This window comes from Phocoena sinus, chromosome 12, assembly GCF_008692025.1.
Source record: "Phocoena sinus isolate mPhoSin1 chromosome 12, mPhoSin1.pri, whole genome shotgun sequence".
Classification (NCBI taxonomy): Eukaryota; Metazoa; Chordata; class Mammalia; order Artiodactyla; family Phocoenidae; genus Phocoena; species Phocoena sinus.
This window is the reverse complement of record NC_045774.1, coordinates 74714966-74728244: the sequence shown is the minus strand read 5'-3', so window position 1 is coordinate 74728244 and position 13279 is coordinate 74714966.

The following is a 13279-nucleotide window of genomic DNA, read 5'->3' as shown; positions in this document are numbered from 1 at the left end:
TTAAGATTGCTTACCATCATTAGAATTTAATTGGGGGAAATAGTGAAGAATCCATTCAATGTGGATTTTGCATTAGGAATATCGTCTTCACTAATAGGTGGAGGTTAGATTGGAGATAGAAGTATTGGAAACCATATTTTAGGAAAATATTATGGTGTTTCAGATTATGGTGGCTGTGGGGCTGGAGGGTGGTAGATGGAAATGAGATGCTTCTAGATCAGGGTTGTACAACAGCAACATAATGGGAACGACATAAATGTGTTAGTAACCACATTAGGAAAAAGTAAAAAGAACAAGTAAAACTAATAGATTTTATTTTACTGAGTGTATACAAAATATTATTTCAATATGGACAAAATATTTAAAGTATTGGGATATTTTACATTTTCATGCACAGTTATCAAAATTCAGTGTATATTTTATACTTAGAATACACCTTGACTCTTATATTAAGTATTTTCAGAAATACTTGAACTTCATTTAAGTGAGGCTTCCAATCTTGGGGATGCACAGAATTATCCAAAGCAAACAAAGACACCCACCCCTATCATCTTAGTAAATACGGAAAAGGAGTTTACTATGAATAGATAATTTAATAAAGTCCAGAAAAGGATTTATATTTCCATTTCAATACTTCCTATAAGTTTTGATAATAAAAATTTTATTTTCCCTCTAAAAGCAAACATCTCTAAGTATTTCTTTTCTACTTTCTTTTCTACTTAGACCACTGAGAGATATCAAAATCCTTTACATATAGGAAAACATTTGAACTAATGAAAAATAAGCTATTGTATACATACATGTACGTCATTTTTTACACCAAACATTGTGTTCAAGAGCAGTTTTCTTTTGAATATAATATAATTAAGATTAAGGATATATTATTTTCTTTAATTTAGAAGAATATATTTCCTAATATAGTCTTAAATATATATAAAAAACTGATGTCATTTTTAATTTTTATCTTTCTTCGAAGGCTTCAAAAGAATATATGTCATATTTATGTACTTTTTATGTCATATTTATGTACTTTATAACCATTTAAAACTTAAAAAAATGGAAAAAGTTGGATTTTAAAATGATTAACTGCAGGCTTAATTTTTATTCTAGGTATACTTTTAGAATAAATTATTAATCCCATGGTTTATTACCACTGAAACAATTAAATTGATGATTGGTAAGACATTGATTCACAAAAGTTGGTATGTCAGAAGAATGCTAAAAATGTAGGCTTGATTTTGGTCACTACGCTGTGTCTATTATATGTCAGGTATTTTCCTTAGTATTTTAAGTATATTAATTCATTTAATCCTCACAAGAGTCCTATGTACAGATTCTTTCATCATCATTGTCATCATCATCAGATCATCATCATCTCTACTTTAGAGGTGAGGTAAGTGAACCAAGAGAAGATAAGAAAGGCCAGCACATGCAGCTGGTCATTGGCAGAGCCCAGGTTTGAACCCTGGCACTCTGGGGCCTGTGTCTGCTAACCTTACCTCCATCACCTTTCACTTTAAAGCCTGATTTTTAAATGATTTGAGGAGGTTCCTCATAAGGTAATAACTTAGACTTGACTGGTCATATTCAAAGTGTATATATAAATTAGTGACTGGAGAAGGATCCTTAATAGCAGGGGTTCCCAACCCCTGGGCCATGGACCGGTACCGGTCCGAGGCCTGTTAAGAAGAACCGGGCCACACAACAGGAGGCGAGTGGCAGGCGAGCGATGAAGCTTCATCTGCCGCTCCCCATTGTTCCCCATCACTCCCCATCGCTCCCATCACTTGTATTACCGCCTGAACCATTGCTCACATTACTTCCTGAACCATCTCCTCCCCTGGATCACTGGAAAAATTGTCTTCCACGAAACTGGTCCCTGGTGCCAAAGAGGTTGGGGACCACTGCTTTATAGCAGGCTACAAGACTTCTAAACACCCGTAGGATTCCACAGGTTTTTCTGATTCTGTCATGTTTAACTTTTCACCTGTGAACTTTGTGACAAGAAAGCCTTATTTATCAAACTTGCAGAACTCCAAGCATGAGGATGATAGAGAACACACAAGAGAATAAAATTAAGATTCAAAATGGCCTTAGCAGCACCAGAAGTTCGCCTCTTTAACACTCAATTCAACACTCAATTCCTTCTTGGAGATCAAAAGCGATAACAACAACAAAAATGCAGACAAACAAAACAATGACAATGACTGTCTTGACAGCAGTTGACGAAAAAGAGATCATCGATTGGAGTGCTTTAGTTGACCACAGCAAGAAAACCCAAAGATGATGTCATCAAACAACAGCCACCACCACCATCCCCTTATCCAGCATGCTAATTACATGTTTCTATGTTGCGTTAAGAGAAAAACACCGTTCAAATCAACTAAGCATTCCTCCAGCATTGTATTCAGCACTAGTCAGGCCACATCTAGTAGAATGAATCTATTTCTAGATGTGATTGTATGGCACCAAGTAGAGAGAATTCAGAATAATTTAACTGGGATAGTGTGGAATCTGGTCTGAGAATCATGTCCTCAAAGAATGGTTGAAAAACTAGAGAAGTTAAGATGTAATTGGGAACATAAAATCATTTTTAAATATTAGGAGGTGGGGGGAGGTGCATCATTCATGTGCAGGAAGGAATAGACTTATTTTCTCTAATGTTTCAAAGGGAAAATATAAAACCAATGGGTAGGATGAGCAGGAAGAAAGATAACACAATTTCAATAATATAAATGCATTGTCTTGTGAAGGAATGAGCTCCCCATCCTTGAAAGTAAGCAAGCATAGGATGAATAAATGTCAGCCTATTTTTGTGGAGCTCTCTGACTTAAGAAAGAGGTTGGATTAAATGACCACTGAGGTCCCTTCCCATTTGAAGATGCTATTAATGAACCTCTATTCACATCACATCTGTTTTATTCTGTACCTGAATTTTTATTCAATGTTACTTCAGCTTAATTAAGCAAACTAAATATTTTTCTTAACTCAGTACCTTTTAATCAATAATAACATCATCTCATGCAAATATATTATTAGAGAAAAACTTAAGTGAAATAATCAGTGTTTGAATAAATTTTTGTCTACAGTTAAGATTTTGTGATAATGTCAAAATTTATTTTCTAAATCATAACACAGTGGAAACTTTTAAGATACAAATTTAACGAATGGGTACAAAGAAAAGATAATGGGATTTTAGTATGCCTTTGTACCTGAGGGTTTGTCACTAACCGGAAAACCCATTTAATTAAAATAATTGACTATAGGAGAGTCAGGCTGTAACATAATACCACTGTTTTCAAAGTGTACTTTTGAATAGCCACTGGCACCTCATCTTTTTCAAGTTCTTATTAAATTTTAGTTATGAAACATTTTACTGGATTGACACTGCCCATTTAATCTTTGCTAAAGTGACCAAAGGCTCTGAAAGATAATTATTTCAAATGCAGATATTCAAATCTACATCTCTGACTTGACAAGTGATTTTTTAACAGTTGCTGAAAGCTGAAAAAAAAAAAACATGGAGCTTTTTCACAATGCAAAAGGTGACTGCTACATAATGCATTTTGGGTTAACTTAGCTTCTGCTGTCTGATTTTCCTATATCTTAAATGAGATGGGAAGAAATAGTGCTTTCTTCTCCTGGGACCAAGAGACAGAGTTGTGTGGCTTGAAAATTCCAAATCTAATTTTAATAATGTCCTAACAACCTAAAAAATACAACCACTGTAAATAATGATACATAGGGACATTTCCACATAGATTGAAACTTAAGGTAAAAATATGTTTTCTATGGCATTTAGAGTGTTTGAATTTTATCTTATTTATTAAATCCATAAACTGATGAATGGTTTGGTGATGTCTAAGACACATAGAATCATTTTCGTAGATGAAGAAACGGTAGCCCAGGAATTTTAACATTTATCAAATCACTAAAATGTTTTTGTTTTGTTTTTAATTCTCTCTCTCTAACCTGGGATGCCAAGTTTAACTAAGGATGACATGCTATGAATGACAAATTTCGAAAGGTCATCACAGCCCGCGATTGGAAAAGCCCTTCATTCTCTCTTCCTGCTTCCCTGCCCCCTCACCCCCTTCTTTCTCTTCCTTTCCTCTTGTTCTCTCTCCTTCCCCTCTGCCTCTGGTCATCCTTCCACTCCTTTTATTCTTCCTCTCCTCCTCCTCCCTTTTTAGTTAAAAAAATGCACGTTGTGGGCTTCCCTGGTGGCGCAGTGGTTGGGAGTGCGCGCCTGCCGATGCAGGGGAAACGGGTTCGTGCCCCGGTCCGGGAAGATCACACATGCCGCGGAGCGGCTGGGCCTGTGAGCCATGGCCGCTGAGCCTGTGCGTCCGGAGCCTGTGCTCCGCAACAGGAGAGGCCACAACAGTGAGAGGCCCGAGTACCGCAAAAAAGGAAAAAAAAAAAAAAAAAAAAAAAAAGCATGCTGTAGAAAGTTTCAATACCAAAGTATTTTCCTTTTATAGTTTTTTTCTCTTGCTCCACTCATAAAATATTCTTATGAAGATGTAATGTTAAATGCAGACCCAGACCAAAGTTTGTCTTTTACTTATTTTTGATCCTATATTGTCACAGATGTACTTGTGCGTGTGTATAGTTTAAATCTTTTTAATAGGAAAAACTATATATAATACATAAATTTGAAAAGTTTTAAGTTATTAATTTTAAATGACTCCCAATCTCAATTTCCTTAACCTTAAAGCTTAATCTGGTTTTGAAAATTGCACACCTATTTTTTTTTTCCACTTAAAAAATTCGGTTACACATTCTTGCTCTACAGCTCATGCTGTTTGCATATGTGTATCTGTGTGTGTGCCTCTGTGGATATACTGAACAAATATTTAGTGATGAAACTTTCAGTCCAATAGTTGTAGTTCTGATGAATGTTTAAATCTCCATTGTATTGATCAAAGATGTTAACTGGCAGAAATGGATGAACTCCAAGTAATTACCATTACAATTACTATAATGACGTTCATTATAGTATGACAAACTAAAATTAAAAATTGAGGAACAAAGCAAAGAAGAAGTGAGCCCTGTCCAGTTGAAATACTTCATTCAGGACTCATCCAGCTGGGATCTCTCTCAGTTTTCCTTTGGAGTCGTTCCATGGCAGGAAAAGGGGGGGAAAAAGCAAAATTCTGTCACTGCAAAGGTAATATGTAAGGACAGCCTATCCTGCCAAAAAGGCCACAGACCAATGCCTCCTTGATTCTCTTTAATGACCGAGGCGGTTATTCTTTTTAAAGAACATTCCAGTGACTGGTGGAGAAGAACCAGAAGAAGAAACTCAGAGCGCACTCAGGAAGATTTTTTTAGACGAATGATTGGATGCGAAAATGTTCTCAGCCAGGAAATTGTTAGCCTTTTTTTCACAGCTCCCCAGGTTTTCCTTCCACTTTTCAGTCATGTGAACAAACAGCTGTGAAACCAGCCTGAGACTCTCTGACGCAGGAGGGAATAACAGGTCACCGGTCACGAACGTGTCTGTTTCCATCAGTCCAGAACAACGGCTCTCCTTTCTGAGCCCGATCACCCCATCCAGCCAATTCTTTACTCAGCAGATGGACTGGCAGGTGGAAATCTTTACAGTTAAACGAGCTCAACTGTCTGTGTGTGGAGGATACGGGACTTAAAAAAAAAATTAAGAGCTTAAAACTTGACACATACGGATTTCCAAATAAGGGTTTCCCATTTCCAAATAAAAATATTACACTGATCTTCTCTCCAGCCAGTTAATGCCTAGGTCAGAAAGCACGACCTGGCCCTTTAGCATTCACACGTCCTTTTCACTTGAGAGCTGTATATGTAGATGAGGGACCCTGAATAAGAATATATGCAATAATTGAGAAGAAATCAGTGTGAGGCTTACAATTAAGCAAGAGTGAGATTCCTTAACTGTCTCCAAGTCCTTAGCACCCAAGGGAATTGCTTTCATGATACAATCATTCTTTTCAAAGTGTAAGAGGAACACTTAACACAAACATACAATCATTCTTTTCAAAGTGTAAGAGGAACACTTAACACAAACACAAACTGGCAATGTTTGCTTGTAATTACAGGTCACTCTTGGCTTTTCTAAAAGACATAAAATAGACAGGGCTAGACTGTGGATGCCTACAGGAAATTGTGTGGGGCAATTTGTGGGTGGTATCACAACTAAGTTTGCATTAAATAACAGTCTTCTACAGTCAAACTTCTTATTTTTTGTAAAAGATAAATATACTTGGAGGAACAGTCCTACATGATGGCAGAGAAAGTGGTTTGCTTATGTGGTAAGATGTGAAAGACATCTACCGACTTATCCAAAAATATTTCTACCACCAGCCTGTGGTGTTACCGGAAAATGTCTCACCATTCCTTTGGGACATTATCTCCAAAATGTATGTTGAAATGGACTACCTCGCAGCTCTTACAGATTAATCCATTATCACACAGCACACTAGCAAGAATCTGTTTATTGGGATTCAGGAGCAAAAAAATACAAGAAGGAGCAAGATGCACTTTGCAGAAGAGCCCTGGGGACAGTGAGTGTCTAGAGAAAGCTGAGAGGGACACGGGCAAGTGAAGGGGGCAGGAAAAGAATGGTCCAGGGGATGCCACTGCAGATTTTCTCCTATATCCAGCTCTACATTCCTAAACTCCAGAATGATGCAGTTTACCACCCCTATGAGAGGCACCCTACGCTTCCTTGTCTTGGTGGTGGTTACTTGTCTGTTTGTCCCTAGCCTACTTTTAATTCCTCAGGCTCTGTCCTTAAGAGCTCAGTATTCCCATAGCTTGTAGCAGTGACCTTGTCCATAAGTGTTGTAATAAAACTTATTAAATAAATGAATAAAACCATTACACCGGTGATGGCTACACCAGGATCTTAGCAAATGGGGAATCAGATTTTCTCACTTTCATACAATCCAGGCAAGGGTTTAAAAAAATGGGTGATCAAATCGCTTACCCGACTAGCTATCCTGGCACATTCTATGCACTCACAGGATACTATTACTTTGTCCATTTATAGGTTTTTTTGTTTGTTTTTGTTTGCTTGTTTGTTTTGCTTTATATCTGTCTCCCTGGTTGAATGCTGTGCTAAATAAAACCAAAACTTGGTCATCTTTTTATTATCTCATATCATTAAAAATAAATCTTTCCTCCCTTTCTCTGCAACCCACCAGATGCCCCAGATCCCCACCTCACCATCTCTGACCATATCAGCCACACCATACCAAAGAGGCATGAGTGCTTGAAGAATGAAAGGAGAGAAAAAGGAAGGGAAGGATGAAAGGAATGAAAGGGAGAGAGAGAGAGAAGCAGTAAGAAATATACGTACAATCACTTAGTTCTTTCCTCCAAGGAAAGCTGTGATTAAATGATCCTCACAGAGTAACAGCATGTCGGTTGCTTGGCCATTTCATGAGGAAGGGGCTGCACACTTGAGTCACTGTGCTGAGTTGTCCAGGCTGGGGGTGGGAAGCAGCAGCGGCAAAGGGGTAGTTTCAGGGTCATGCCAGCAGTTTGATGTCTCTTTCATCTTGTTTCCTCTCTTTCAGAAGGGAATTCTTTATATGAGTCTATCACGCCAACGAATTCTCTTACTTTGTAGGTGAAACAGGCTTGGATATGAATATGCCCTTCTCCCGGGGTGTTCTACAAAAGATTACTGAGAAATTGGAGCTACATTTCAAGAAGGTCTTAATTCACATTTATTCAGATAACGTTATACCACCTCAAATTCTGCTTCTAGCTACAGGAGTTGAACGAGTCAGTCTAGTCTTTCAGGGATTCTGTTGAGAAACTGTTTACTTTGTCAAGGTCCATGGTTTCATGGGTCATTAGCCATGCCTGCAGCTACTGTACAAAAACTGCCCAGGCAGCAACTTTTCTAAACAGGTCTCTGGAACAGTTCCATTGTCCTTATGGTCTTTTATGGCAGCTCTGTTTCACTTGTTCCTGAATGCATGGCCTGGAAGCCTGTGTTTTGACTCTGGAAGACGTCAAGCTTCTGTACATAGGGCCACTTCTGTCAGTTACTTTTCTCAGCCTACAAGAGCACACGATGACCTATGTATTAGGTAAAGTCTTTGCGTTATTCATTTTTTTTTATTCTCCAGGACACAGAGCCGAAACAGGAGAGGCATTCATTAAATGTTGAATGAGTGTACTTGTCATTGTGAATAAATCAAAACCTATAGACCTTTTTCCTCACCAGTCTCGTAGTAGATTTAAAAAGCATGGATTTTCCAGTTACGTGTGGAAAATTCTCACCGAGAGAACTGAGAGTTTACATATCAGTACCAGTAGTCTTTCAGTATACGGCAGGACTCAGAGAGTGCAGAACAATTATAGCATTATGAGGTGAACTGCTCTTCTTGATCTTGGTGAAGTGTGTGATAACTGGGCGGGGAGGAGGGAGACTCCTGAGCTCTTTGGAGCCCTGAAAGGGTTGAGAATCATACCATGGGAGTGGTTTTGGAGAAGTACAATTTTATAATTTATAAAACCTCTGTTGCTTGATTCCCTACATCCCAAGAAACCTGAGGGAAATGAAATGATAACTGGAAAACAAACAAACAAACACACAAAAAGTGTCTAAGTTTCTCAGCAAAACAACATTCACACTGGTACACTGTTTCAAGTGTGCCTCTGAAATTTTAAAAGATTCATGAAAGTGCAGAGAAAAGGCCCCTACCTTGGCAACAAAGATTCATGTGATGATTCATCACTTTGGGGCACCAGTAAAGCCCAGACTTCATAGCCTTCTGTAATGCTTGTGGTCATAATGCATAAGAAAGGCAAAAAATAAATACAGTGTTATATAACTATAAAAGATTGAGAAGACTTTCTATCGTTCCCTGGAGTTTGAGAAATCTTCTGAAGTTGGATACAGTAGAATGCTGTTGTAGAAATTAGGCTTCTCAGAAACTCTTGTGGCATTTCAGTTTCTCATAAACAATTAAGTAAATTTGTTTTCTGTTTCTCAACCTATAAAACTATGGTCACTCTCTCCTTCTCAATTAGTTGTCCAAAAAATGAAGTAGAAGTCTAGTAATAACATGATTAAAGAAAACAGTTTGATTTTGTGTTTAGTAACAAAGGGCAACAGTTGTGACGAGAGCAAAGTGCCCTGAAGTTTCAAATGGTCTCTTTGGACAAAAAAAGGAGTGCTGGTCCCAAATCAGCAATCATCCAGCTCCCTAAAGGAAGGTCTCAGGTAGTCTCCTTGTAACAAATTTTTTGAAAAGAAAAGTAATTACTGTGTCCTGCTCCTACTAGATATCAAAGTGTAATATAACACATGATAATCAAAACAAAATAATTTTTGTAGAAGAACTGGTGGCCAGATTAAAATGGACAGAATAAATATAGCAGAAGATAACCTATTGTAGGCAAAACTTCAATGTATAATAAAGGTGAGATCGTAACTTTATGGGGAAAAAGAATTATTAAGTGGTACTGAGAAAAGTATTAGCATTAGGGAGGAAAACAGAGCCTTACTTTATAATTTATATAAAAATATTTATATGAAGTGAAATGTATAATACAAAGTCATTAAAAATAGAAAGGGTGTGTGTGTATGTGTATTTATCAGAGCTTGGGTTAGAACAATACATTATGAACAAAATAATTAAAAATTATAACAGAGTAATTTATCAAAAACCTGGATGTCAATAAACCTGATTAAAAGTAAAAGAGAAAAAACTTAGAAAAAATGCATACTATATAAAATGAAAACATAATCAATAGGAAAAATATATCCTAAAAGAAGCCTGATTAGAGAAATACAAAAGAAAAAATGTAAATGTCCAATGTATATAAAAATATTTAATCTCATTGATAATATACACTTGGTAGATATGTAAGTTTATATAATTCTAAGAGTAAAAAAAAATATGGCAATATATACAAAAAGTCTTAAAAATTATCCTGTCCTGTGATTAAGTAATTAATTTCTAAGGATGTATCTATATAAAAGAAATAGAGATGTGGATAGAAATTTACATTCAATGACAGCCCACTTTTATGTTAAAAGAAACTAGGAAAAAATCTTATATCCCCCAAACCAGAATGTTTACAAACCCTATAAAATACTATACAACAATTAAAATAATTTTTTCACAGAATATTGCATAATATTAGAAAATGCTCATGACAGAATGTTAAGAAACGAAGGATATAAAATGGCTTACGTGATAACCTTTTCAATAGTATTTTTAAATTGTATACATACTATATAGATAGATATACATACTATATATATACACATACATACACGTATATTTATATATGCATATACACATATATATGTATCAAACTTACAACTTACAAAATACACACTTGCACAAATATTTGTTGTTATGACACAAATTGTGTCCCCTCCCCAAACTGACATGTTGAAACCCTAACCTGCCAAACCCCAATGTGACTGACTGCATTTGGAGATGGGGCCTTTAAGGATGTAATTAAGTTTAAATGAGATCATCTGGTTGGGGCCTTAATCCAATAGGGCTGATGTCTTCATATGAAGAGCAAGGGAAACCAGCGATCCCTCTCAACGTGTTCCAAGAGGAAGGGCCATGTGAGGGCACAAGGAGAAGGCAGCTGTCTGCAAGCCAGGAAGAGAGCTCTTACCAGAAACCAACCCTGCCAGCACCTTGATCTTGGACTTCAAGCCTCCAGGATTGTGAAAAAATAAATTTCTGTTGTTTAAGCTACCTAGCCTGTGGTATTCTGTTATGGCAACCTGAGTGGATTAACACATCTGTCTACAAGGATTTTTCTGAATTGCTTTTAATAATGAAAAACTGGAAACAAATACAAATTAAGTATTCATAATTTTACACATTTTAATAAATTCATTCATAAACTGGAATATTCTGCAGATGTTCAACAGAATGAAGTACTGTCTTATGTACTGATAAGACAAGACCTACAAGATAAAAAGAAACTCAGAACAAATTTTCCTATTTATGTTTTTAAATGATATATGTTTAAATATATAGTATGCTCTCTTATGCAAAGAAAAATAAATATGTGGAACTATAAACACCCTCTTGATAGCATGGGTTCAATCTGGGGATATGGGGGAGAATGAGGGATTCATTATACTGGGAAAGGAGGCAGTTAAGTGTAAATGGTTGCTCTTTACTAAATATACTTCTTCATTTGAATTTTTACAACACCCTTACATTAATTTTATAACTACAAAAATTGTAAAGTCTTAAAATTAAAAAAAAAATGAAGTGACAGTTTTTGGGTCACGAAATTAATTTTTTTTTAGTTTTTTTCATTGTGGTTTCTGTATTTTAGATGAATATATTCTTTTTTTTTGGTACGCGGGCCTCTCACTGTTGTGGCCTCTCCCATTGCGGAGCACAGGCTCCGGATGCGCAGGCCCAGCGGCCATGGCTCACGGGCCCAGCCGCTCTGCGGCATGTGGGATCCTCCCGGACCGGGGCACGAACCCGCGTCCCCTGCATCGGAAGGCGGACTCTCAACCACTGTGCCACCAGGGAAGCCCTAGATGAATATATTCTTACTTGAACATTTTTTGAAATACAGCATTCTTAAATATGTGTGCATAAGTTTATAGGCTGATAAATTTTTCACAGATGAGACATGTCTATGTAATCAGCACCAAAATCAATGAACAAAGCATTACTAGTTCTGCTCCTATTTCTGTGCCACTCCCTTTCAAGGATAACAACCATTATGACTACTAAGAGCATAGATTAACTTCAAATTTGTACTTTGTTAGAGGTGAAATCTTAAAATATCTACTTATGTTTGACTTCTTTTACTACATTATATTTCTGAAATTCATCCATATTGTTGCAATAAGATATTTTATAATAAAATATTTACCTGTATTTCAATAAAGCATTGATTCATTAAATCCTAAAATAAAATTTTAAAAGCAAAATAGTTTTGCTGCAGAAATGCAGAGCAACGGAATTGCCTTTTGTTTTGAACAAAAACAACAACAACAAAAGACTGTTCTTGCCAACTTTTTTAACAATCCACTTCTTCCTGAAGCTTTCCCAACATCAGATGATTTCGGTGCTTCTAGAAATAGTGCCTATGCTTTCTTCTCATACAAAAATAACTTTTAAAAGCACAGATCTTGGGTAGACTTATTTTTTGTTGTCATTGTCTTTGGGAGCTAAAAAATTCTGCTTTCTCTTGGTCCACGACAGTATAGAACAAAAAGTGACTGACATCTGCAAGCCAAAGAAGAACCTGACTGGGAGAAATCATTCCCAAGTCAATTATATTATAAATCTAACCTTTTTTTTTTTTCAGATCTAGGATGGAGGATAAATAGCCTGAGAAATTGCTTCCAAATTACTTGAGGTTTGTCCAACAAATACTGAAGACTAGCTGTGAAGATTCATATCCCATTCAAGAAATAGATGTGAAACAAACCCAGTCTGTTCAGCCTAGGGAATTCATAGAGAAGGTTCATTCTATACCTCAGGCCCTGAGAGTGATGGTCTGAAGTTTCAGAGGTGGATGAGTCTCCTCAAACCTCTATGGCAGAGGAACTTAATGAGGTATATTTTACTGTGTACTTGTTATTGTAGGAGACCACGGAAAATGAAAATGTAATTATCATCTTTTTATACCCCCCTGGAAAAACCAACCTTCATGTTCTGGAAATCTGCCTTTTTTTTTTTTTTGTCAAAGCCTAGATTCAGAATGGTGAGAAAACTGGCCTTCCAAAGATAAGGGCTCCCACATGGGAAGGAAATGTGGGTAATCTGGGCTTTACAAGGGGTGGAGAATACCGTCCTGTTCAGATCAGCTCCTGGGAGGAGGAGGATCCCAACCGGCTTTTTTCTGCTGCGCGTAGAGCAGCCAGATAATCTTCCTGTGAATCCTCCCAGAATCAGAGGCCAGGATGGTATTAAATTTACATTAGAGAAAATGCCTGAGTGAAAGGAAATAAGGAAGGGGGTCAGGTAAGGCTAGAAGCTCATCAGATCCCAGTGCTACTCCAAGGGAAGGAGAGAGAAACACGAGCTTTGGGGGAAGTACACAGATGCCTGGCAATCTAAGAAAGGCTCAGAATAGCCTTCTGACAGTCACTGAGCCAAAGACGCCCTTAGTTTACCTGCTGTAGCTGGTCGGGTCATGGGCACCATAGGAGCCTGATTGGGTGATGAATTTCAAAGCACAGCAGCTGGGGCTGGTGAAGGTCAATTGCCTCTCTGTGCTGTGCATTCTCATAACCACTACCCCTTCAAAGCCAATGCATAATTCAATTTTC